Source organism: Rousettus aegyptiacus, unplaced genomic scaffold (assembly GCF_014176215.1).
Source record: "Rousettus aegyptiacus isolate mRouAeg1 unplaced genomic scaffold, mRouAeg1.p scaffold_m13_p_16, whole genome shotgun sequence".
Lineage (NCBI taxonomy): Eukaryota > Metazoa > Chordata > Mammalia > Chiroptera > Pteropodidae > Rousettus > Rousettus aegyptiacus.
The window spans coordinates 18,811,746-18,838,874 of record NW_023416291.1 but is presented as its reverse complement, the minus strand read 5'-3'; the positions used below and the strand labels follow the sequence as shown (position 1 = coordinate 18,838,874).

Below are 27,129 nucleotides of genomic sequence, written 5' to 3'. Positions count from 1 at the left end.
TATTACCTAAAGGAAATTTACTAGATTTATGAAAAGTTTAACAATAAACATTGATTTCTTTTATTATGCTTTTAATGTGTTTGAGACAATAAGTATTCAACCAAGTGTTATTTCTTATAATCATAGTTGATGCTTAAATATTCAACAGTTATTTTAGTCTGCTTACCGTATATTTATCAAGTAACATTTTTAGAAGCAAATGATATTAAAAAATTTCTTAAACAAAGTTCTACTCCTTTAACATGTAGTAACTGATTTCTGGAGATATATTAAGTAGAAAAGAGTCTCTTACTGTCATCCCCCAATGATACATATATTTAAGTTAGTTTGAGGGAAGTAATCATCTTTACATTGTATATGTTTATGACATATTTTATTTTCGCAAATTTATTTATGTTTAGTGACTGCTTTCTTGATAGTTCACATACCAGAAAAGTCATCCCTAAGTGTACAATTTAATGATTTTTAGTATATTCGAAGTTTTACACTAATCACTATCTAATTTTAAGACACTTTCACTCCCCCTGCCCCTCTAAAAAAACTCTCTTTATCTATTAGCAATAACTGCCTATTTTTCTTCAATCCTCTCACCCCCCACACCCTGAGCAATCGCTACTGTGACTCTTAGCTTCTATGGATTTGTCTGTTCTGGACATTTTATATAAAATGGAATCATACAGTATTTGTTCTTTCGTATTTGGCTTCTTTCACTTAACACAATATTTTCAAGGTTTACCCATATTGTAGCATGTATCATTCATTTTTATGGCCAAAAAATATTCCTTTCTGTATCATGTTTTGTTTATCCATTCATTAGATGATGGGCTGTATCTACTTTTTGGCTATTAGTAATGATTCTGCATTACTTTTTTTGTATAAGCTTTTGTGTGGATATATGTTTTCACTTTTGGGTATGTACTTATAGGGGTGGAATTTCAGGGTAATATGGTAACTGTTTAACTCTGAAGAACTGTCAAAATGGCTGCGGTGTTTTACAGTTCCACCAGTAGGGACAAGGGTTCTAGTTACTCCACACCTTCACTGACCCTCGTTATTGTCTCTGTTTTGTGGGTTTTCACCATCCATATAGGTGTGAAGTGGTATTTCATTGTGGTTTTGATTTTCATTTCTATAATGACTAATGATGAGTGTTATTTCATATGCTTATTGACCATTTATATATGTTCTTTGGAGGAATGTTCAAACCCTTCACCCATTTTTTAATTGAGTTGTCTTTTTATTGTTGAATTGTAAGCATTCTTTATATATTCTGGTAACTAGTCCCTTAGGAGATATATGATTTGTCAATACTTTCTTCCATTCTGTGGATTATCTTTTCAGTTTCTTTCTGGTGTTTATGGAACACAAGAATGTTAATTTCGATGAAGTCCAAATTATCTGTTTTTCCTTTTATTGTTATGCTTTTGGTGTCAGATTACAAATTTACTTTTAAATATTCATTGATAGTCTAGGTCTGTGACAAGGTTTTAATTATCACAGGACTATAAAGCATTGGTATTTCCTGTGTTTGACAGCCAAAGCCCAAAGGAAGCAATTATCCTTGTATTTGTGCTTGGATTCCTCAGCTAATTGTTTTAAGCAAAACATTGTGTTCTGATCCCATGTGTTACCATGAAAATGTTAGCTATGTGTGACATGTTTATTGATATTAGTCTTCTGAATTCATGTTTAGTGTTTCGGATTGGAGAAGAACTTAATACTTTAGTTTCCATGGCACTTACTGCATATTTGATTTTATGCCTTAATAAAATCGTTGCTTTTTAGGCTAAGAGTATTAACAGTTTTGTTATCTTAATGATTTAATCTTGTGCATGTTATTTATAGGCGATAATATTTCAATGTTTTTGTAAACCTACTATTTATATGGACTATGTATATTTTTCTCTGCTTTATTGAGTATATGTCTTTTAATTTTTATGGAACCATTTTACTTCCATATATTTTTAAAAATCATTATGTGGCTTCTTTTATCTGTTGAAGGCATATTTCAGAATATATTGGCCTATAATGTCTAATTTAATTTATTAGAGAAATGACATGTAACAGTGGAATGGCACCACTCTTAGTAGCATTGGTTTTCTTTGTAAGGACAAAGGGGTTGTAATATAGTGTAATTAATGTATTTTTATTAGGGAAATTTACTTTGTACCTTTCATATTTTCTAACAATAGTCTGTGTTAACTTCAAATAAGCCGAAGTCTATTTTAATGAAATTTAATAGAGCTCAAATTATTGATATTCTTTTTGTTAGTTGAATTTAGATCATGGTGTTTATTGGTTAATGATCATTTAAGTGCCCATCTGAAGGGTGCTATTGTTCTTCACATAGATGTTTCTGTAGTGGGTGTTATACTATCCATGGACGTTTTACAGTGAAAAATGAAATAAAAACTGATGTTATGTCATTCACGATGGTGTTAAATTTTCCATTGTGATAAAAAGTAAGGAAAAGATTTAGTTGAGTGAGTTACGTCCTACTGTGGTACGGGTCAAGTGTGGTAATTAAGAGGATTTTGATGCTGTTTATGGCTGAATTAAAGCAAAATGGCTTTTGTGCATTATTCTTTCCCCTTTCCCTTCTCTTGTTGTGTGTGCTTAATGTTTAATAATTGAGTACATATTAATTCTCTGAGTATTTATATTTGAAATAGAGGTTTAATAGTAGAGACTCCTTTTTCTTACATGAGTAAGAAGGATTACCCTTTAGTTAAACCACTAATTTGTCACTAACTTCAGCAGGAGCTGCCTTATACTATAGGTAGCAGCTTCTCAGCACACGTCCTAGAGTTTGCTACTCTGCTGATCTGTAAAACACCACGGAGATATTGGTCAGGATTGTATGGATGGAACAATTACTCTGTTCTTACTCAGAATGGTCTTTCACTATTTACTGATCTTACTCAGGAAAGCTCAACTGGACTTGGATTATTCTAAATGTCACACTCTTTTTGCACAAATGTCTGAAAACCATTGCACAGTAGTATTGGCTCTCTTTGCTCCCAATGCTGCTACTGTTGTAACCATGTCATGCAGGGAAGTTTTCCTAAAAGCTTTTTCCATCAGAACTCACTTTTAAAACGAAAAACGTAATTCAGATTAACCCCCACATTCGGTCTAGTAGCCATCTCAATTTTATTCTTATACTCAAGATTTCTGTTCTCCTGATCTTTCTTCACAAATTTCCCAGTCTATTAATCTAAATAATTACAACTGTTCATTTCCTCTGTTTTGTTCCCTGTTTGTGGACTGCTTAGCTTTGCTAGAGTTATGTCAGTTTACTGTCTTGAGAGGTTCCTAGTATATATTCACATTCCCCACCTCCCTAGTTTAACCTCAGTGCTTCTTTATAGTCCTTATCTTTTTTAAAAAAATTATTTCATTCCACATTTTAGTTACTTAGAATCTCTCCACTGTCCTCAAATGATCAGTCCTATCCCTATTTTTATTACTCCTTTTTCACTTCATGTATCATATGTTTTCTTTCCTCAGTCTGTCTTTAATCAAAGAATAAGATGTTTTTATTTCTTTAGAAAACTAGCATCTATATTCTTAATTGTATCCCTTTTTTCCTTCACTGGAGCCTTGCTGTTTTCTGTATTCTTCTCCTGCCTATGTTCTATGCTGGGTTCTCCGCTTTATCACACTTAATCTTGAAAAATGCCTTACTTCTATTCTTCTTATCCTTCCCATTATCACCAAGCTTGTTTGATTTATAGTGGACTCTAAGTGTCCAATTTCTTAAATCTTAAATCTTATTCAGCCACTTTCTGCAGTTTGACTATTGTTTCTACCGGTGTTCTGCTTCCTCAAGTGAAAGTAAACCACTTTTCTCACAAAACCAGGTAGACAGGCATTGGTCAGGCTGATGTTAAAATGCTCTGTATCACCTCCAAGATAAGACTGAGTTTCAGTTGCTAAATCTGTGTCTTTTCATTTCTTATCCTGCCCTACCTTTTTAAGCTTTTGGTATTTTGCTGCTGCTTAACATTTACTTCCTTGTCTTTTGTAATACTGTACTTTAATGGCTTTTCTACTGTCTCTCCAACTAAATGTTTATTTTCTTTGTTATTGCTTTTTCCTGTCTATGGCCACACCACCCTGAATACACCTGATCTCGTCTGTTATTGCTTTTTCCTTTATTGCTTTTCCCTTAAGTAGAGACTGGATTGAAGCTTTGCTCTTTGTTCCTCCTCATTTTATTTCTAGGAGATGGTCTCTGTATTCATTATGTAAATTAACACAAATTTGTGATGATTCACAAATGCCACATTTTCCTTCATTACCTGTTTTATCTCAGTCGTTATGTCCTCAGCACCCTGTTATTTCTCAAGCTGAAAAATTTGCCTTGTATGATGCTCGAGATATAATTGGAACTTAATAAATGGTTTTTGAATCAATAAATGAACTTGTTATCTGAGTCTCCCAATATATTCAGTTCTTTTTTTAGGTAATGATGTTAACCATTCACCTGTTCTTATGTCATGAGCCCTATAACATCTGTGATGAACTCTTACCTACACTTGTTAACATTAGTTTTCATATTTTAGTCCTAAGCTTAACTGATGAGGCAGATGATATTCTTATCTGCAGATGATAGAAGTAAGGATCACAGAGATTGCGATTTGCTTATGGCTTCACAGGTGGTGGTGGAGTTGAAAGTTAAAATTAGAATTCTGATTACATGTTTCCTGGTTTTCATACAAAAATGCTTTCTAATGACAAAAGCAGCATCAGGCAAGAAGTTACTCTCAGGGTACTGTGAGTTACGTGAGAGAAGATTGAACGGTGATAGTACTTTACATTCTTGTGTGATGAGATGAAGGACCTGATTTGGTGGAAGGAATGGAAATCAAGGGTGTGAAAAGTTTTTGATCAACATTAATAGAGTTTTGAGATTCTGACATCTGGTAATGATTCGGTGATGCCAGTAAAGCTGTCGAGTGAACCATACATCAATCAGATAACAATGATAAACTCTGGTTACAATATTGAAAGAAAAACTCCAACTATTTAAAAGCAGTGGAAAATGGCCAAAAGGAGGCAAGGGCCAGCTGAGACGGCATCCTTTAACACCTGCAACTTTAATGTGTAAAAATTGTTTGTCCGTGGCTTTTTTGTCTTTGGGTGCGCCTCAGCCTCCTGTAGTTCCAGTGATATAGGGCAGAAGGTAGGGCTAACGGAGCAGCTGGTAATTTGCTCAGGGCAATCCTGGAAGCAAGAGAACCATTGAAGAGCTAAACAAACAGATGTTTTCATCGGGCCACTGCTATCTTAAGCAATTCTAAAGGAAGTAAGGGTTCACTTGGAAAGGGTTCTCTTGAGAGAAAATGGTTGAATATCACTATCTTACACTGTTAATAGTATAAACTAAAACTTTTCTGTTTGTTTGGTATTGTTACTTGCCAAGGATGACCGGCTACTTCTTTAACTCAGAGTAAGTATAGTATACCTTTAATTATAAATAATATATACTTATGTATAGTATATCCCCAGACCTTGCTTTTGAGACTGACTTGTCCGAATCCATTTGTTATGGAAAATAGCAATTCTACTCCAATATGTTTAAAAACCTTATAATGAAATATAAATTCTATAGAATATGTTATGGATAGTAAAAAAATTAAATTTTTTTTGATATAACAATTTTAATAATATATTATACATCTTGCTTTTTAAAAAGCATATCATGACCATGGTTTTATTTTTTGATAACTTAGAGTTTACAGTTTGAATCTCAGTTATTATACAGTGATGTCATTGGAGAGAGTTTACAATTTAACGCATCCCTGACTTTCGGAAGTAGACACCAACAAAAATGGGCTTTGTTTCCTTATAGAATCAGCTGGATTGGAAAAAATGGGAATGCTGATAGTTTTGAAAATAATATGATACTGACATCATTCCTCTGGCTTGACTATTTTTCTAATAGCACTAGTGATAGACCAAATGCTGTTTTATGCAGTAAAGTCATGTTGTACTCTGAACTGGTGTACAATTTTGACTAGTAACTTAGTGGAGAATACCACTTATCTCTCTTTTGTGTCCAATTCATTGCACCTTGGATTGAATAAGTAACTAGGTCCTAATTTCCATAAGTTAGATCACACCAGTTAGATAACATTTTACTTGTGGTTGTCTGGCTGTGTTGGGGCTGTATTGGTTACAAAGTGGAAAAGATTGAATTGTTTATCTATCTCCCATCACATCCTAAAACTTTCTTGTGACCCATTGAAGTGACTGAGCATAGGCTGGGTGGTTCCCAGTTACAAGCTCCCACCCATCCTCTCTCTCTTTCTGTCTCTGTCTCTGTCTGTCTGTCTCTGTTGCCCTAGTTTCTTATGAAATTCATACTGTAGGCAGTTCTTCTCAGTTAGAAGTAAGTTCAGTCTTACTGGAGCTGGTTTACAAAGGAATGGGATGACGATAGCAATCTGGCATGAAATTATTATGCTGTCATTTTAAAATAAGCAAATGAATCTTTATGAAATGATAGCTTACCGACTGAGAGTTGTCTGACCTGGAGCCCAGATGTGTTGATTTTCTAACAGTGTCTCTGTGCTATGCTGGATCATGCACATCTGGGTCATTCTTTTTAGTGGAGTAAGTTGATACATATCTTTTACCTTTTGAGAGTTAAAAATGTCAAAAGGCTCATTAAAAATTTATTAGAAACTCTCTTAGGTGAAAATAAATCTGCCTCATCACTAGTATAGTTTGTTTTTGACTACTATGTCAATCTGCTTAGGACATTTACTTTAAACATCAAATTACAAAAGTTTCCTGAACTTTCTCTTTTTTGTGAATTTAGGGAAGATGGGTGGCGGAGAAATCCATTGGAAACTGAGTAACACCACTCTTTTTCCTCAACCTTCTAACCAGAAACCTTTTCTAAATTCCACAGTTAATATCTATGTTCTTACTAATTCTCTGACAGCAGCTGGGTGCACTACACGATCAATTCAGTTCAGACAGGAACTATCCATAGTAAGTATCATATTCCACAAGGTAAAGGGCAAAGTTCCCAGCAAGACTGCCTTTATTTCAGATGCCAGCCACAAGAGGAGTCCCTGGCAACCTGCACTTCTATATGAACTAGCTACAAATTCAGATGTTTCTAGTACCTTTCATGTTGGATAATTTGCTAGAATGATTCACAGCACTCACTGAAAACCCTATACTTAGGATTACACTTTTATTATAAAGGATACAATTCAGGTACAACCAAATGAAAGAGAGGAACAGGGCAAGGGCTGGGCTGTGGGTGGTGCCACACACAGGTTTCATCCCCCCTCCTCGTGGGGTCCATGTGTACTTCCCTCCACCATATGGGTGTGGCCACCAACCGGGAAGACCTCTCTGAGCCTCCATGTTCAGTGTTTTTATCGAGGTTTCACTATATGGGGATGACTGACTGAATCATAGACTTTGTGATTAAACTTGGTCTCTAGTCCTTCTGCCCTCTCTGGAGATTAAGAGGTGGGGTTGAAAGTTTTTCCCCCAACCTGAAGCTATCTAGATATCCCCATGAGTTACCTCATCAGCATAAATTCAGGTACGGCTGATAGGGGCTCTGACAAATAGTGTCAGAATTGAAGGGTTCTTTCTTTAACTTGTACATTCTGATGATTACTCTGGTTAGTGTCAGAATTGAATTGAATTGTAGGACACCTAGTTGGTGTCAGAGAATGTGTAGTAAAAGACACTCCCAAGGGTTTCTGGAACTGGGGCCAATATAGATATTCAATTATACTACAATATCAATGTAACATCTTTGATTCTTTTATCTTTTGCATTGTCTTTGGGATTCTTTCATCTCAGACTATTTATTAGGATTCTACCAGAGAAATAGGTTTCAGATTTTAATTTCTCTGCTTCATTTTCATGTTCTAATTTTTTAATTTAAAAAAGTTTACGTTTATTGAGAGAAATTTATGCATAATTTGATGAGTTTTAACATATCTGTATACTCATGATCACCACATTCAACATAATGAATATATACATCACCCCCAGAAGCCTTCTTATAACTAATTCCTTCTCCTCCTCCAACCCCTTTCCACACCACTGATTTTACTTTGACTAAGGTTAGTTTGTATTTTCTTGAATGCTGTTTAAGTGGAATACAGTATGTCTCCTCTTTTGACTGTCTTCTTTCCCCAGCTCAGTAAATTTGAGATTCATCTATATTGCTGAGTGCACTTTGAATACTTCTTCCCTTTTATTATGGAATAGTATTATTACATTTGGGGGATGTAGCACAATTTGTTTTCCATTTACCTGTTGCTGCAGTGCGTTAACAGTTTTTGGCTATTAGAAATAAAGCAGCTACAAACATGTGTATGGCAGATTTTTGTGTGGGCATGTCCTTTCATTTTTCCTCTGTGTGGAATAGTGGAGTCATGTAGTAGGTGTATGTTTACCCTTATAAGAAACAAGATACAAGTTTTTTAAATAACTAAATGCAAGTGTTTCCCAGTTTGTGGCTTGCCTTTTCATTTTTCACCAGTGTCTTTTGAAGTTTAAAAGTTTTTTATTTTGAGGAAGCCCAGCTTATATATATTTTTCTTTTATATTTCATGCTTTTTGCATTTCATATTATAGGTTGAATAATATCTCTACCCCTCAAAGGTGTTCATATTCTAGTTTTCAAAACCTGTGACTATGTTATCCTAACAGGCTAAAGACACTTTGCATAGACAATTAAATTAAAGATTTTGAGATGGGGAGATTATCCTGGCTTATCCAAGTGGGCCCAGTATAATCACAGACTTTGAAGAGGGAGGTAAGAAGATCAGGGCAGAAGAAAGATAGGAGACCGAAATGGAGGTTAGAGCGATGCACTTTGAAGGTTGAGGAAAGGCCCATGAGCTAAGGAATTCAGGCAGCTTTTTAAAAGTTAGAGAAAACAAGGAAGCAGATTCTCTTCGAGAGTCTAGCAACACTTTGATTTTAGCCTAGTTAAACTGATTTCAGACTTTTCACCGACCCCAAGAACTGTAAGGTGGTACATTGGTCTTGTTGTAAGCCATCAAGTTTGCAGTAATTTGTTACAGCAGCCATGGGAAGATAATACAGATTTCGGTACCTAGAAATGGGGGTGCTGCTGGAACAAATACCTAATTTAGAAGTGGCTTTGGAATTACATAATGGGTAGAATTTTGAGGAACTTGATAGAAAAACTTTAGGTTTTGCCTTAAATGTACTGTTAGTAGAAATATAGATGTTAAAGACTGCTGGTGAGGCCACAGAAGGAGGTAAAGAGCATAGTAGGGAAAATGTCATCTTAGAGAATACTTATATCATCAGAAATAGACTTGGTAGAAATAGAGATGTTAAAGATGCTGAAGATGAGGACTCAGAAGAAAGTAAGGAGCATGATAAAGAGAGCCCGTATCTTCTTAGAGAAATACCTGCATTGTCATAAGCAGAATTTTGGTGGGAATAGGAACATTAAAGGTGCTGCTAATGAGGATTCCAAAGAAAATGAAGAGCATGTGATGGGAAACTGGGGGACAGGGGACCCTTGTTAGATAGCAGCAGAACTCTGTTCCGTCTTGCCTTGGTATAGCAGCAGTCATTTGCGTACTATAAATTTGTTCTCTTATGTACTTAAAGTATTTTAGTTTTAAGTAAAGTGACAGATTTGTATTTTTATATGTTAAATTTATATATTAAAAAATCAGTATTCTCCCAAATATCTTAGTAGACTATGTATAGTTATTCTTTTTTTTTTTTTTTTTTTGGCGAGGCAATCCTCGGTTAACCTCAAAGATTGCAAAGACCTTGTCAGCTTAAAACCTCTTAGTTTTTTTTTTTTTTTTTACGCCTACAGCACTTGGTCTTCCTAGGTGGTCTTCCATCCAAGTACTAACCAGGCCCAACCCTGCTTAGATTTCGAGACCAGACGGGATCGGGCTTGTTTAGGGTAGCATGGCCACAGACTTGTATAGTTATTCTTGAGATGTCATTATTACTAAAGTCTTTTTGCAGTTTCTTTGAATAAATGGGTATGTAAAAGCAATTTGCTATAAAACCTTTTAATTTCTGGATTTTCCTGATGACTTTAAAAACAAACAAAAATGACGTTAAAAAACTGCTTTGAACTTATTTTGAACTAAAATGGTTATTCAAAAAATTTATACATTGGTTTTATTTAGATATTTTTATTTATTTTTGAAGAAAATTATTTAGTAAATGGAAGTGCATCTATGTTAGAATTCAGTTGGCCCCTGAGTAACATGGGTTTGAACTGTGTGGGTCCACTTATATATGGATATTTTTTCAATAAATACCTGTACTCTTTTCAGTCTGCAGTTGGGAGTCTGGATGTGGAGGGCCAACCGTATGCAGTGATTTACACCTTTTATATAGGGAACTTGAACATCCTCAGTATCCATAGGGGATCCTGGAACCAGTCCCCTGTGGGTACTGAAGGACAACTTAAATTTGAGGGGACTCAAAAGTTACAGGCAGATTTATGACGTCTTAAGGGTTAGTACCCCAACCCCTGCATTGTTCAAGGGTCAACTGCAATTTTAAATGGTAGCTTTTGTTAATGACTATTATTTACTAGCGTGATACAACTTATAATTATAGTTGAAACAGTGTTTAAATTAAAATGAAATTTAGTGCTATTTGTGTGTGGAATTCCTAAATATTATAGTTCCCTCTTCTGTCTTTTCAGAGTTATTGCACCATGTTAAAATTTCAAATTAATTTCAACAAATGTTCAAAAATTATCAATAAGTCTTAAATTTATGTTTGATTCCCTGGAGTTTGAAGGACTTTTATGTAGGCTACCTCTATCTCTAATATTTCTTTTTAGGTTGGAATTTGGAATAGCCATTATCAAAAGTTATCTGTAGGAAATATGAGAGATTGGGGTACAAAGTGAATGACACAGTGAAGAAGCATACAGACGGTTCAGAGTATAGGACAGCTAACATGGTTTGTGCAAGTCGGTGGTATAAAAAAGAGGAGCGTGGGGAGTTGCTCTTAAGTAAAAGAAATGTAAGAAGCGTAACAACCAGATACAAAGAGCGGTTCTTGTTTGGTTTCTGTTTATATCAAATTACCCAGAAAAGACATTTTCAAGACAACTTTGGAAATTCAAATATTGACTGATATTAGTTAATGCCTATGATTATGTAAGGCAATGGCAAAATTATTTAAAGATACATGTTGTGTATTGGTGGGGAAGGGAGTGACATGATAACTAGAATTTACTTTAAAATACCTCAAACAAAAGAGTAAAGGACAAACACAGCAGTATTGGTACTATCTTGAATATTTGTTGACTATGGATGATGAGTAGGTATATAAGAATTAATTATACTAACTTCTCTCTACTTTTATATATAATTGAAGTTTTTCATTTAAAAAATTCAACTTTTTTGTTCACTTACAACAAGGTTTTGCTGTCATTGTTCCTCTTCCAACATTTAAAAAATATTTTTAAATCTTTAAAAATATTATTTATGTTTCTAATAAGAAAATGGGGCTTTTTCTGGCCATTTTATCCATCTTCTTTTTTTTTTTCTTATCAGTTATCACTATCTACTATAGTAAATATTAGCTTTATTTGTTGTGTGTCTTCGCCCCCTGACATATAAGTTCAATGAAAGCAGGGAAGATTTTTATCTGTTTTGTGCGTTGCTGTATCTTTGTTACCTATAGCACATGCCAAGTACTTAGTAAATAGTTGAATGACTGAATAAATGAATGAATGAAAACTGGAGCTCTTGGAAACTGAGGACATGGGGCTTGGCCAAGACAGAACCAAGAAGAACTCTTTTGAAAATTAACCCTGTGGGACTTATCGGGGGAACTGTCGGCTAGTACATAAAAATTTAAGGGATAAGAACACATCTCTCTCCTATTTGGCTATAAAGCCTTAAAATATTAAACATTCAACATATTCCCAGTAATAGGAATGGCTATAAAGTAATTAAATTATACTGTTATTTCTGTATCTTTCATATAGTCTTAAAAGTTCTTTATCCCTAATCATGTTTACTACTGAAAGGCAGTCTCTTCTTAAGGTTTAAAGTTTATGTGTTTCTTCTCAGGAAAAAAAATAATAAACTAGTGATTTTATATGAGTTTTAGAAACTGTTCTTATGGTTTCTTTTTATATTAAAAATACATAATCTCACATTTTCCTTTTTCTAATGACTGATTTTTTTTTAAAATCTGTATCTGTTTATCAACCATAGTTTAAAATCTTGCTACATGAATGTCATTATTATCAATTATCTACAAATTTAGATATAGAAAGACTATAGATGATAGTCTTTAACAGTACTGTGAAACACAACTGATAATAATTATACTCACTAAGATGACCGAAAATTGAGTATTAAAAATGACGTCAGTGAACATTCAGTAGCATTTTGCATTCTATATTGAATGTTTTTAGAATCACTGCTTTAAAAATTACTGAAGTCATTTTTATAACCCAAAACTATAAGTCTTGTTTTAAGGAAAAATGTGAGCAGAATTTCTAGTGAGTCTCAATAGTTTTGCTTTTGGAACTCCTTTGCATTCTTGAAAATTATTGACGACCCCAAAGAGCTCTGATTTATTTAGATGATATCTCTCAATAGTTACCCTATCTGAAAGTAAAGCTAAGTTTTAAAAGTATTCATTTCTTAAATTCACTTAAAAGTAACAGGTAATTACACGTTAGCATAATTAATATATTTTTATGAGAAATAGCCATATTTTCCAAAAGTTAAAAAGTTAATGAGAAAGATGACATTGTTTTACATTTCTATAAATATATTTAAAGTCTGGTTTAACAGAAGAAAGTTGGATTCTTATATCTGCTTATGCATTCAGTCTGCTAAGATATTACATGACAGGTAGTCTAAGGAAAACTTACTGTATACTCAAGAGATTGAAAGTGAAAAACACAGTAACGTCTTAGTATTATGAAAATAATTTAGTCTCAGAGACTCCATGAAAAGGTTTCATGGACCCCTAAGGTCCATATTTTGAGAACTGCTGGAATTACTTCTCACTGGGATATTATATATAACAATATATGTTTTTAAATGAAAGAATAGTTTTAAAAAATATAATAGTGTCAATTGGATAAGTTTCTATTTGATACATTTAACTTTAGGGAAACTATTGAAGTTAGCTCGTGCTTACTCATATATATAAATTTGGGCACTGAGGAGGATGTCTTCATGTACAGAGTTATGTTTGTAAATTATACATCTTTAAGACTACCTTGTAATAGAATGGTTATCTTATTTCTTAGAGAAGTAGAAATTAATTCAATAAAAATAGTTAAATTTTTAAAACAGATTTTTAATATTAGAGTTACTTGCATTTGAGGAAAGCATAACTTTAAAGTGCAGTTTATTTAAAAAACAATCATATTTAATTGTCATTAGTGAGCAAATATTAATGTTTTCTCTTTTTAAACATCTATAACTAGATAATTAAATATAAAGTGTTTTTCTTAAACAATATCGTGTTTCCTTTTCTGATAGTTCTGAAAGCTTTATCTTTGTTGGTTTGCCTTCATTTGTATGTAACCGAAGGATCAATAGTACATTAAATTAGCTGACATGGAAAGAAAAATAGTAAATAATGAAAATAGCCCTTATTGCTTACATTCTTATATTAGTTATATTTATAACTGATATAAGATCCAGAGGGTATTGGTGAGGGGGTAAGGGGAATAAAGCATTACATGTCAAGTTATTTCACAAGTAATGTATACTTTGGATCTTTTATTTCATGGTTTTGTTTAAAAACAACATTGATGCTGAGTAGCTAGTAAAATAACTTATTTTCATTAATAACAAATGCATGCGTTGGGGATTTTATTGATGCTTGTCTGTAATAGTAGACACAATGATTTATCTATAGGCTTTTGTTAATTCTAAAGGTTATAAAAATCTCAAATTATTAGGGGCATGTTTTACGTTTGTTGATAATATAAACCGTGTGAGGTGTTACGGCTCGGCACACTGTTCTCACGTTCGGTGGCTGTGTTAATTTTTTCGTTACCCCCCTTGGCTTCGCAGTCTTGCACATTTGCTAGGAGGAGTGCATCAGCAGCAGTAAGATCTTTTTCCCCCAACGTGTCTGACATGCATCAGAAAATGTGACAGAGCAGAGCTATAGCTAGATTTTAGAAGTTCTTTTGTTAAATCATATAAGAAACCTAAACTGATAGTACTTCACATTTTCCACATAATGTGCTCTTTCGATGAATAGCTGTGTAACAGTACACAGAAAAAGCAGAGTTCTTGGCAATACCAGCTCAATTGCATCTGCAGATGAGGATTTAAAATTCCATGCAGCAGACAGTACCTCCAGCAGGCGAGTAAAAGGTTACTGCATTATTTTGCTTGTTTGTGTCCATAGCTTTTATATACAAAAGGTTTTTTTTTTTAATTCAATATGAAGTGCATGCCTGTTTTTAGATAGTCTAGAAATTGATTTATGTATAACATGAATATCAAAAGGGCAGTGCAAGGTGAAGGAAGAGGCAATACTGGCTCTTTATAGCGTTAAACCAAGGAAGAAATTGAGCACGAGGCATACACAAATAAAGAATCTTTCAATGCCACAGAAAACAGGAAGTTTTAAAAATATACATTTTAATTTGAGATTTCTTATTACATTTAGTTTTTAGACTTATCTTCCTTAAAAAAGGATGCTGTTAAAAAGGGTTGATAATCATTGGTCTATGAATGTTCATTAAGTTGCAGTTATTTGAACTGTGATTATTTGGGAAGACTATAAAGTATTTGTATTAATGTGACCCTCTTTTGTCCAGGAAATTATAATGAAGATTATAATTATGTGTGGTACAAATAAATATCTTTATACATTATTGGCAAAAGAGGATGTTTAAGTACAAAAGATATTAGAGTATGGCTAACATACTTAATGTTGTTGCTTATATTTTTAGGGTGGTTTGCGTTTTTCGAATCTTTTTAATGAGATGCAAATAACCAAGTGGGAGAATATTCAGTATCAAAACAATCAGGTTTTCGATGGCTTTTCACTTATTGTCAGTACCTAGCTATATAGCTACATGCCTTTTTATTTTCTCATTAAAAGTCTTCTAACATTTATGATACCAGGCGCCCCCTTGGATTATCTTGCTTATTTATTCCATCATTATCTACGCTATTCTATTTTCTATAGAGTTTTATTGCTTCATATTTCTCAAGTTTAAATACAATGTTCAGAGAGAATTTTTCACTTTGCCTATCAACCACTGTCCTGCCCCCTCCCAGAAATACTCAAAGATCTTTAATAGCTACTGTCTAAATTTTCTTTTGAAAAAATTCTTATGCCTAGGTTTCTGTATTTTAGGTTAACTAATAAGATTGAACAATGATCCAATAAATTAATCTATAACATACAAGTAAAAAATCAGTTGATTATTCTTACTGTGAGTGTTTGGCAGGCTTGTTGAATCGCAGAGTCATGAAAGGTCAGCAGTTCTGATTGGTAAGTTAAAGAATCCGTCCAGTAATTTGCTCCCTGTTGTTTCTCAAAGCAATGCAGCAGCCGTTCTTTTCCAGATATTGAGCGGTTCTTGAACAGTGTGTATGAGGACAGGGAGGGGTGGGGCTCATTCCTGTTGGTTGTTGAAATAGTGTGCATTTACAGAGGGAACAGGTTGGATAGGCTGAGCTCAAGGAGTAGGCAAACAGATCTAAACTGATGGAGGACAGAAAGAGTGGTTAGTATAATTTTGGGGTGTATTTTCTTGAGTTCGTGCCTTTTTTTTTTTTTAAGTACTCGGGTTTTAATATAAAAGTTTAAAATATTAAAGCACCTTACCTTCTCTCTCAAGAGTAGCCGGGAGACTTCTGTTTTCAATATTGAGTTTTTCTTGGCGATGAGTTTGTGGCTGGTATCTTCTGTAGGAAAGCTCTTGTTTTATTCTTTTTTAACAGTGTGTCTTTCAGCCAGAGAGCTGCAGAATGAGGCACTTAGCCAATTTTGAGTATATATGGGACATTTTCAGTTCTGATTTTTTAAGTTAAATTCTCATCTAATGAGCAAGTCAATGTGTGGCTGTGGCTGCAGCATTATTTCTTCTTTAATGAAGAGGTTGAGCCGTTCGACCTGCTGCTCCGATCTGTTCTCTTGTAGCCATACATCAGACCAGTTGCAGAGATTATCCATCGAATGTCCCAGGCAACCAAAGGTAACTACACAGATTTATTTCAAATAAAAATATACAATTAAGATGGATGCATTATAACTAGGACCAAATGATTAAAAATAAAAGACCAATTAAAGATGTTCTTAGCAGTTTTCTTGACCTTGCAGTAGCTATCCAATATCATTTTGTCATCATCAGATTGTGTAGCAATGGAAATGCACTGCAGTAATTGATTTTGTAATAGGATCAGGTGATTTACTAGCTGCACTGACAACCACTTGCTTGCTTGCTCTGAGCTGTGGAGCACTCTAATGGATGTTGTGATTGCAGCCTGGAGTTGAAATGAGACTGCTAGCCACTTAAAGCAGCAGCACTTATTTTTACAATTAGAATATTAAGTTTTTTCTTTTTTGTTTTCTTGCTTTAAGTTTTGGGTAGCTTCAGTAATTTTAGTTAACTTGAGTGCCTTTGTGAAATTTTAGAGATTACATATTATTTCACTCATCAATTCATAAAAAGTTCATTGGTACTATTAGCCTTGACTATAATGAAATACCTCTGTGTTCTCTGTTCCTTGCTCAGCATCAACATATGTATCATACTCTGATATTGATCACAGAGGATATCTTGAAAAGATGAGAATTTGTTTAACTAATCCTATATTGTCTAAATGAAACAGAATAGTCTTATTCACAAATTTCATCAGTTTCAGACTCTAGCTCTAATTATAATAATGGAATTATGGTAAATTCTTACACTAGTAAGTTGTGTTAGAGTTTCGTATCTTTTTGGCCTTTTGCTTTGATGGTTTCATGGCTATAACAAGATTTAGGAAATCTGAGTTGGACCAATTCTAAGGAATATTGGTGAAAACATATAGTAGCCATTTTAAAGTAATATTCAAGAATATAGCAAATTAAAATCTTAAATCCAAGATTATAAATTTTCAATGATTGTATTTTAATGATCTTTGTTTTCATCTTTATTCTATGCTTTTAAAGCAAATAATCAATTACGAATACAGAAGTATAGGACTAAAGCTTAAAGTAGAATAGAACTAGTGTTGCAGAAAGAAAAGTGAGACCTGGGCACCCAAGACTTAGTCTATGTTAAAGTTCTGCTGAGTGCTTTGCATTAGGAAGGAAAATTATTCCCTTTCTCTTCCTCAGCAGCTCCTCTACCTCTCTATCTAGTATGTAAAGTGTTTTGTACAGAATCTGACATGTTATAGTTCTTGTTCTTTCACTATGTTTATGTTCTTGCCATGATAGAGAGATTATTTCTTCCAACCACTTCTAAAAACATTTATATTAATTAACTATGTTAATAATTTGCTATAAAAGAAATTAAGCCTAAGAGCCCATTATATATGCTGTTCAAACTATGTGAAGAAAGCTTTTCTTTGCAATGTACTTAAATACTTGCCCTTCGTCTTTGAGGCCTTAGTGTTTCTTAAAAGATGCAAATATACTTGTATCATTGTGTACTTTATTCTGAATTCAGATACTTAAAACATTAATTATGGAAGACTGTAATATGATTTAAAAACTAGTATTTGCAATCTTTTATTATTTAATGAGTAACAAGTTTATATGCTTCTTCCACCCCCAAAAATCATCTGAGAACATCGATAATATTAACATAAGTTTGTTAATGGGGTTTGGTCAAAGATGTGTCTAAATTACATATATATTGGAAGTTAAATGGTAGATCACCAACAAATTAATTATTAATATAAGTTTCAGTAGAGTGGCATACATTAAAGCTGCAAAGGGTTGAGCAAATAGGAGGAAAAGAAGTGAATACCAGAATGTTGAATACTTTTTTTAAAAAAAAAGATTGGTTATAAAAGATAGAAGATATCACGATTGTTCTGTATTTAGACAGTATTTTATGTACAATAAATAGGCGGTATGCGTTGTGAAGTTCTGGCCCCAGTGGAACTGCCTGTTCTTTTCTAAAAGCCCACTTACATGTGATTTAATCAGGCTCTGCTACCAATCTACTAGATGACTTTGATCAATATATGTATGAACATTTTTGAGTTTCCTTAAGCATACTCCTAAATTGTCCATTAAATTAATTTGCTCATGCCAGTATGAGGTGTTAAAATAGTTGACCTGGAAGCTATGGAAATTGGAGTTAGGAGGAAAGATGAAATTTCTTAAAAGAATCAGTTTCTAGGTGATAATGAAATGTTTTCTTTCACTTTTTATATCTTTTTTTGGGGGGGGCATGTTTTTGCTAAGAGCACTGTTTTATCTTTTTGATATCAAATATTCTCTAAATAGAATAGTTATTCTAGATAATTATCCTAGTTCTTAAAAAAGCAAATTTGGGATTAAATTCTGGTACTGCCAATTTTTCCTTTGCTCTCTAACAAAGATAATGTTGTTAAAGATTTTATTTCAGTACCTAGCATATTTTTTAGTAATCATTTTTCTTAAAGAGAACTTTCTTAAAGGGAGCTCTCCATATGTGACCAATCATATAAGCTATATACATTCCTCTTTGTTGCTTAGGCAAAGTGGTTTTGTGGGTTGATTTAATTAGGTATTTTTGAAAAGATGATCAAATCACACTAATTATTACAAGCATTTATGGAACCCTTAATTTGGACCAGATATTATACTAAGCGCTTCCAAATTAATTGTTATTCATGCGATAGCTATTCTTATTGTCATTTTTAAAGTTGAGGGAACTGAGGCTCAGAGAGGTTATATAACTTATCTTAAATCACACAGCTAGGAAATAGCAGAACTAATTTTAAAACTCATATTTAAAATACATATATTTTAAAAATTGTGGTAAAATACTGTACTTTAATATACTTTTAAAGTACTTGCACTTTTAATTAAGTGGTGACTGAAGAGATGAAACCAAGTTTTGATCTGAAGACCTGGTATGATTGCCTAATTTTTGTGTCTTGAATAAGAAGCAGCTGATACATTCACTTTTTACTCAGCTATTTGGAATATACTTTTCATTGTTTCAGTAAATATTCATATAAAGTATTTGTATTGTTTGCAGTAATGTTTCTCAAAGTGCGGTTTAGAGATCACTTTCATCTGAGTCATTCAGGGTGGTAGTTAAAATCTCTGTCATATCCCATTGACAGAATCACTGAAATGGGATATAGGGATTTTCAGTTTTAAATAAGCCTCTCAGACAATTCTTATGCGTACCTGATTTTGAGAACCAGTGATGTTGAGAATGTGCTTCTTTTTACTTTTCTGTGTATGTCGTTTGTAAGCTTTCCTTTCTCTAAGAATTAGTTTGCAAACCACGGATGATTTGTAAAATCATCTGACTGTTAGTTTTGAGACGGAATGAGCAATCTCGTATACTAATGGTGAAATGTAAGTTGGTAATGTAAATTCACTTATGGTAAGTATTTTAGAAACATGTTTTAGTAGTGTTTAAAATGTTTATAGCCTTTGAATTAGTAAGCCTACTTCTAGGAATTTATCCTAAGGAAATAAATCAGAGATTTAGGCACAAGGATGTTCTCGTCAGCATCATTTTTAATGGTGAAAAACTGGAAAAACTCAGTTTGAAACATCAGGGGAATGGTTAAACGAGTTTATTATATCTGTTTGTTTGAACCACCGTCCAGTTTTAAAATGTCATTTTGGGAAGAATACTGAAGGCAAAGGAAAATGCTCATGATTTAATATAAAGCCTCAAAAGAAGAATGTAAAATTTTCCTTAGAGGTCCACATACATATACTGCATATGGTATTAAGTTGAATCATTTAAAATTGCCATTTTTGTAGGTCGGTGAGTGATTTAACATCAGCATTTTCATGGAGTTTAACCTACAATGATATCAGTTTTGTAAATATGTATTTACACATTGTAGAGAGAAGGAAACCGAAAGGAAATACAGCAAATTTACAAAGTGATTATTTCTGGGTGATGAGGTTAAGATGATTTAAAGTATTTTTCTCTACATGTCTATATTTTCCAAAATTTCTAAGTGTTAAATTTTACCTTTGTATTATGTCACAATAAATTGCCAACAAAATCAATTATTGAGAGCAATTGCAAAGCTTCTGTGGAAACCACCAAGTAAAATTTCTGTAAATCTTTTAGGCAAGCTTAAGGACCTCCTCTATACCAATTCTCTTATGTCTTTTGTTTGTCATTGAGTATATTTGTCTTATATTTACAAAAATGAGCATATATATCTGTATGCATTTAACAAATTTTGATTAAATTTGAAATGGACAAAATGCTTTAAAAGAAAAACATCAATTTTACAAGTTTTTCTTTATCACTGGGCTCCTAAAGAGTTGGTTGGACAGCCACTTAAGCAAAAAAGGTCTGTTTTAGGTTGTTTACAATTTTAAATTATTTCAAAACAATTAAATTTGTGTAATTCATTATAAATTAATATGATTTAATTAATATATAAAACTAAAGATTTTTAAAAGTAAGTAATCTACATATTATCTTTACCTTAAAAAGTTACCATGTTCATCTGAAAGGAGTTATCCCTACTCTCATATGCTTTAATGTTTTACTTTTAAAATTATGGCTTAATAAGAATAATATCTGCCGTGTTCTGATTATCACCAAATGTCAGATATTGGATGCTTTATATGTATTATTTCTTTATTCATCACCTAGAACATATTCATTATGTATAAGCTTCATTTTAGAATTGACTCTATTGCAAGCTTACCTGACATCATGTTAAGTGGTGGATCTATGTTTTTACTTCAGTAATGTCTAACTTCAAGGACTGTGTGTTCTTGTCCTTGGTTTTATCCTTGTCTATCTGAAATCTATATATGTATTCATAATTTGAGAAGAGAGGAAAACTTAAGTATAAGCCTTTCTAATTCAGACTATCAAAGAGTGGAGCAAAGCACATAATTTCTAATTATTTCTTGTTTATTCAATCACTTGTTAGTTCTTCTGATCTGGACAGTACATGTGTCATTTTTAGCATTATTGATAGCCCGCTAATAGCTAACTTCTTGTGCAAACCACTAGCAATACGAAAATGAGGAAGCCAAAAGTTGTCTTTGGAGCGCAAATTTTACAGTCCTAATGGGAAAGGCAGACAATGAAAAAAGTTAATAAGATATTTCAGACACAGAGGTATGGAATAGAAGCTGTCGGAGCATAAAGTTTTAATTCTTTTAGGAGTAGTGGTGAGAGGTACTTCGGAAGCCATCTTAGAAGAGGTGAATTTAGAAGTTGCCATAGATTATATTCTTGCTATAGGTCCTATGAATCTGCATTTTTAACAAGAACCACTTCCCCTAAAGTGATCTTAAATCCCATTGAAGTTTGAGAACCATCACTGGAGGTGGTAGTCGAACCTATGAGAGTGGATGTAATAGCCTGAGGAGAGTGTATATATAGAGAAAGAAGTCAGAACCCTAAAAGTAGTATTTTAGCAAAGAGACAAGAAAGCCTGAGCGAAGGAGAGTTTCATTGTTACTAAACTGCATACATGAGTTAGGTAATGAGAGATCCTAGAAAAGAAGTAAGAGTGTTCTTGATTAGTATTTTTATTTTATTTTAATAAGAAAGATAAATCCGTCACTTTCATATTGAAAATTTTGTATACAGGAGACATGTTCCATAGTGAAAGTTTTGGAAAGTGAATCATCTAAACAGGCAATAAAGAAAGAAAAACAGACTTTCAGAGTTGTTACTGACCTTTTGATAATCCCTGAGCCAGAATTTGATTTTGGATATTATAGTAATAAGCATGAATTGGCAGAAAGAGTAGAAGGTGGTATGAACTGTCAAGATTCAAATGACTTTTGATATAAAGTAGATAGGATGTGATTTGGGGTGGTGGAGATCGCTTAGATTACATTTGTTAACCAGATTGGTATGGTTATTCTGTTCAAAATACCATTTTCTCCCCTTTCTGCTAGCTCCTATATTTCTTCTTCCCATTTTTAAGTGGTAGGCATGCTCTATTGGTATTTCTAACATTAGTGAGTTGATATTTCAGGATACATCTGTTTCAGAGCATTGTAAATGTGCTTTAAAAATTCCTTAATGTAAAACAACATTTCAGGTAAAAAATTTGATAACTTCCAATTTTCAATAAAACTTGTATTACCAAAATCAAATTTGATTAGGATTTGACATTCTTAAAGTGTTAGAAATGTCGTAGACACATGTTGCTGACAGAGATTTAAATGCTGAAGTCAATTTTTGTTGTTCTTCAACTTAGTAAATAAATGTATTCTCTGTGACCAGGTAGGTAAATATGCTATTCTGTAAACTAAAAAGGTCTTTTCTAAGGGGTAAAAACCTGTATCATTTTAATGAGTGCTATCCTCCTGTGGCATTATTATAAAATTAAAGAAACGGACTCAAAATATATTATTTAAATACATAGCATATTCTAGAATTTAAATTTAACAGCATAATTTTGAGAGAAATTTTGAGGTCATTATTATTATCTGTATTTCTAAATGTTATTGCTTAATTTTTATTCATTTTAAATATTTCATTCCAATTTTCTTTATTAGTATTTCTTAAAGCAAACACAAAAAATGGGTAATATTTTGGTTTGACAAAGTAATTCTTAAATGTTTATCAGCAACAAAGTTTAACCTCTCAGTGTAGATTGGTTTTAGCCCATAGCAGTGACTACTGAAGAAGTTAGGCTGGGTCTAAATAAAGCAGCTGGATTTCTTTAAATGCCATAATACAGGCACTCTGTTATAAAGCAATCTGTGTGTCTCTGGAGAAAACATAAAGTTCTGCAAAATCAGACTGTAAATACAGGGACAAGCCATTTAGAGACCTCTGCAATTTTGTAACCTAACAAAACCAGTAACAATTCTAATAAAAAATATTAATACAGCTAAACATTTGTACCCGGCATCACTTAGCTAATTCTAAGTTCTAGGATTTATGCCTTTGAGATAAAAGTCCATGGGGGTATTCAATTCTACGTAAGATAAATTGTCAAAATTAAAAATTTTGACTCAGGATGTAACCTTCTTTATTAGTCATCCCTGCCCCTAATTCTTTCTTTTTTTAAAAAAAGGAAAATATTTTTATGGCTTTTTTGTCTTCACTCAACAGCTTGACCAGATAGTTTAATAATGTGGAAAGCCTAACAGTTCTTACAGCCATTAACCAGCCTCTGCTTTCCCTCTTCTGCAGGATTTTCTATTTTTGTTTTGTTTCGTTTTGTTTTGTTTTGTTTTTTCCTCTTGAGGTCATCATGATTACTAAGGCTCTCTCTGTGAGAAATCTTGTTCCTGATAGCTTCAGAGTGTTAGTGGGGTGGAGAAAATTCTTTGTGGACCAATGTGACTTTCATACGATACTGACATCATCCCTTAATGATGATAATGATGAATGAATGAACTGATTTCCATTACAGAAAGGTGTTTTGCAGAAAAATAGACTGTTGTCCCTAGTCGTCCTGCTGTTTTGTCATGAATACTTTATGCATTGAACTGTATTTGTGTATGTTCATATTTACATTTCCTCCCCTGCTATTAATAAGTGCCAGGCATCTCCCATGCAGGGAGGGGGTGGTGTGATGGAATGGGTGGACCAGCAAAATAGTGTTTGTTTCTTATGCTTGGATAGCTTTTAAACAGGCCATGTAGATTATGATATCTTTTCGTTAGATTATCTATAATTCAAATATTTTTGGTATTAATTTAAGCATTATCATTACCATGTAGTAAAGAAAAGTGGGGTTTTGGAGTTAGGCAGACTCGTGATGGAATCAAATTTAGGTGACCGAGTTTTGGTTATGTGAGGATGTATTAATGATCTGGGAGCATTCTTTTGAAGATTAAGAGTTAAGTTATGTATAACATCTAGCATAGTTTTTGGCACATAGCAGATACTCCAATATTATTTCCTTTTCTAATAATGATATTTGAGACTGCAAAGATGAAGAGACTTGCCCAAGGTTACCCCCTTACGAACAAAAGTCAGATTCACTGACTGCCTGTGTTCCTGTCTCTAGTTTTATGTGGAGAAAAACAGAAGCTAAACAGAATCTAACTTTAGGGAGCTATAAAGATATACGCACACACTCGTGGACGCAACATATATGCAGATTCCCCTGCTGTTTATTCTTTCCTTAGTTGATTAAAATGTTTCACTCGTTCATGTTTCTGTTCAGATATCGATGACGATGACGATAAAAGATTGGTAAGGAAGATCGATGTAAGTTCTTGTTCTAATCAGACTAGTGCTGCTTTCGCGTGAAGTATGCTGTACTTATGATCGTGGCGGCAGTTTAACTCGTGCCGGCTTGCACTTTCCCAGCAGACTTTTTCCCTAGCTAAATGATAATACTTCGGTATTGGTAAATTCACGTTTACTTTAAAAAAAAACATGGCATCTCCCCTGGTCAAAATACAACATACTAGGTTGCTTGCTTTATACTACTGCATTATGTTGCTCATAGGAGTTTTCCTTCAGGGTAATTTATAAATGATTATGAAAGTTATTTGGTTAATATGAAATTACCCCCTTTCTCTTTTTTTTTTTTTTAGCAAAATTTGTACTTTCTAAGATAGTCATTAGTTTATCCTTCTTATAGATAAAAACAACAACAAAGATTATTTACCCCCCAGAGTTACCTTTTAGTGTAAGAAGGAAGAAATATCTTCAATATTTCTATAACTGAGATTTGTTCAAATTATGTATGGTTATTTACCTCACAATACCATTTGCAGTAATGGTAGAGAACATCCATGCTGTAGATTTTATAGAGGATGTGTTGTAGGAATTTGTAGTAGGTGTTACTATGTTCTTTTATGTTTTGAAATTTTAAGAGTCAGTACTCAGGATTTGACATTGCAAGGTGTCTGCTATTAATTTTTTGAACTGTTACTAATAAAAATGAAGATTACATATCCAAATTTGCATGTAGTGATTAGTTTTGAAATCATGTTATATACTACATTTTTCTTTAGAATCAACTGATAGTTTGATCAAATCTAAGAATCTTGAGGTACACAGTTATTTTAATTACTAGAAAAGAAAAAAATGCTGCTACTTGGGTACCATCAGTTTCTGAGAAGCTGAAATGAAAAAAAAAAGTGTGCCTCTTAAAATCTGTGAAATATTGCAAGTGCGTATTCAGATTTTAGGGCTCTTTTTGACAAGGAGCTAATTTTGTGTTGCTAGTTGTTGAGGACCCAGCTTGGTTCTATACATATGTGCAACTGTGCTATAGATTTATTGTGTTTATTTGTTTATTCCTTCTGTTAGTAATTATTCAGTGTCTTTCATGTGCAGAGATGTCTTATTTCTGGTCACATGAGATTCTTTCCTTCTTGGAACTTCATTATACATCTAGATCATAACACCAAACCAAGTTATTGTACAAAATACTTAATATCTCCAACTAAATCTCAGATATCTTAAGGGCAAGATTGTTGGTTTTTACATGTCATGTATCTGCTTCATTGTCTAACACATAGTTGGCCATTCATTGTAATTTCTCGACTAATTAAATTTTGTTCAGAGTGGTAGGAAAAAGTGAGCATATACCTTAAAAGATCACCAAATGACTATGTTTTAACATAATCAGGAATTTTGAATTTCAGAAAAATACGATTGAAATTTGTAATTCTGAAATGAGATATCAAAGAGTTCTTCAAATTGCTAATTGAAATTAGGTAACTTTGCAAGGAATAAAATAATTATGGCCTACTATTTATGTATAGAGACATATCTTAATTTTTAAAGAGAAACAAAAGTCTTGTGTTTATGTAGTAAAAGTGACATCCTGGAACCTTGTAGTTTGAATTCTTGTGATGACTTTGACCTTAGAAGAAATCCAGAGAAGCCCGGTGGTATGGAAACCATGTTTGTTCTGCAGCTGCACAAGTGAATTGCTGTTTTGAACACTGGTTTTGGAATAGTGGAATGAAGATGTGTCTAAAAGTAAATTAACTGGTTTCAAGCTTTGTGTTGTGTTCCCAAATTTGTTGAACTTACCAGATTTGGCAGCTTTTGTACTGTTGTGAGAGCAATGAGTATGAATATTGTACTAAATAGTTTAATTAGCACCATTGAGACAGGCATCAGGCCTTTTAAGATACTTTCCCAAATTGTGTATCTCCTTCTGCTTTATTTTGAGATGATACTGTGGCAGTTTGGAATGAAAATGCTTGTTAAAAATAATCCAGATGATATCATCCCATTGCCGATTAATCTTTAGGGGAGTTCTTATTAGATCAGCAGACCTTATATATATATATTTTTTTTAATTTTTAAAACTATTTTTCTTTTCATTGTAAAGTAAATTATAGGTACAGAAACTATAAAAACAAATGTAGACCTTAGTGTATTAACATAATATGTTCTTGTAACTATGCAGCTCAATACTTAGATGTTTACTAACTATTGCAGAAGCTTCACCATGTGCCCTGATTCAGTCATAACCCCTTCCCTTCCTTCAGTAACTCCCTTCTTCTAAGTTATACTCTTACAGTAATTTCTTCCTCGTGTTTATGATTCTCTCAGCCAAGTATGTCTCCTTCGATACTGTTGTTTAATACAGCCATTTTAAAAGAGTTGCTATTTCTTTATAAATTTTTTAATCTACAGATTTACTCTCCATACCTTTTTATCCACATTTCCTTTTTTTTCATACTCGGGTTTTGACTATACAGTTTAACATACTCGTCTGTCTCTTTTACGTCCCCACACCGAAGCTGGATTTAGAGGCTTTATTGGACCTGTTTGATCCCTCTGTCTAGGGCGTGGTTTGTTATTTAATTGGGAGTTACCTGTGTCTGCTGTCCCTCCTTTTGTGATGTTAGCAGCTATCGATATTCATTGCCTCCGTCCATTAACTTATTGGAGATCGCTAATGGTGATTAAACAACTGTAATTTTAAAAAAATTTGGATTGGAGAAATAAAAACTTGCCACACATATCAAGAGTACAGTTTTCCAAATAATGCAACAACAGTTATCAAACTCGATTGTGTTATA

The 27,129-nt window shown here is 33.2% G+C and overlaps 1 protein-coding gene and 1 pseudogene across 1 annotated transcript in view; one reads left to right on the top strand and one right to left on the bottom strand.

The window, feature by feature from the left end:
• Positions 1 to 27,129, top strand: part of FBXW7 (F-box and WD repeat domain containing 7) — a 171,275-nt gene that overhangs the window by 40,419 nt on the left and 103,727 nt on the right. The gene's annotated exons all lie outside the window — the stretch shown is intronic.
• Positions 9,845 to 9,963, bottom strand: LOC118612583 (annotated as a pseudogene).